The sequence below is a fragment of the Penaeus monodon genome, chromosome 21 (assembly GCF_015228065.2).
Source record: "Penaeus monodon isolate SGIC_2016 chromosome 21, NSTDA_Pmon_1, whole genome shotgun sequence".
In the NCBI taxonomy this organism is placed as follows: Eukaryota; Metazoa; Arthropoda; class Malacostraca; order Decapoda; family Penaeidae; genus Penaeus; species Penaeus monodon.
Window position 1 is genome coordinate 9,464,503 of NC_051406.1, and position 651 is coordinate 9,465,153.

The window sequence follows — 651 nt, forward strand, 5'->3', positions numbered from 1 at the left end:
TCCTTTTCTAATTTTCTGCGGAAAGAAATAGGGCGGTACAAATTCAAGTATATTGCAGAATTTACTGGGAGTACTCGGGTTGACAGGTCCATTACAAAATGACGTGCTTGGCCTGAGAAACATTTTTCAGGTCACCGCAGAGAGTTTCAAACAACTCCTATTTTTCTCCGCTAAACGTAATTTAGGACCACAATTTCCCGCATTTTGAAACACAGCCCGTAGTCGCGGCGCTTCGAAGCTCCCCCTCCCCTGCTTCAAGACTCGGCCATTAAATCAGGCTGCCATTATCGAGACCGAGCAACACCTTTGGCATTCCCGTCCCTCGCAGATTTAATTCTACCGCTGTAACTATCCCAAATTAATGACAGAATGTAGCGGGTCTAGAAAGGGAGTGGAACGAGAGAGTAAAAGGTGATGAAAAGAGTGTGTGACGGTTGTGAGATTTACAGCTGATGTGAGGCGGAGATAAAACGTCCGTGCGGGTGATGTATGCGAGTCTCAACTGCAGCTCTCACCAATTTTTCACATTCAACAATTTTTCTCGTGCGCGTTTAGAGTGACATGAGAAGTGACTGATGAGGCAAAGGTACGAAGAAATGGACCGCTGTAATTTGTGATATGTGTACGTGTACGACAATAAATGTACATATA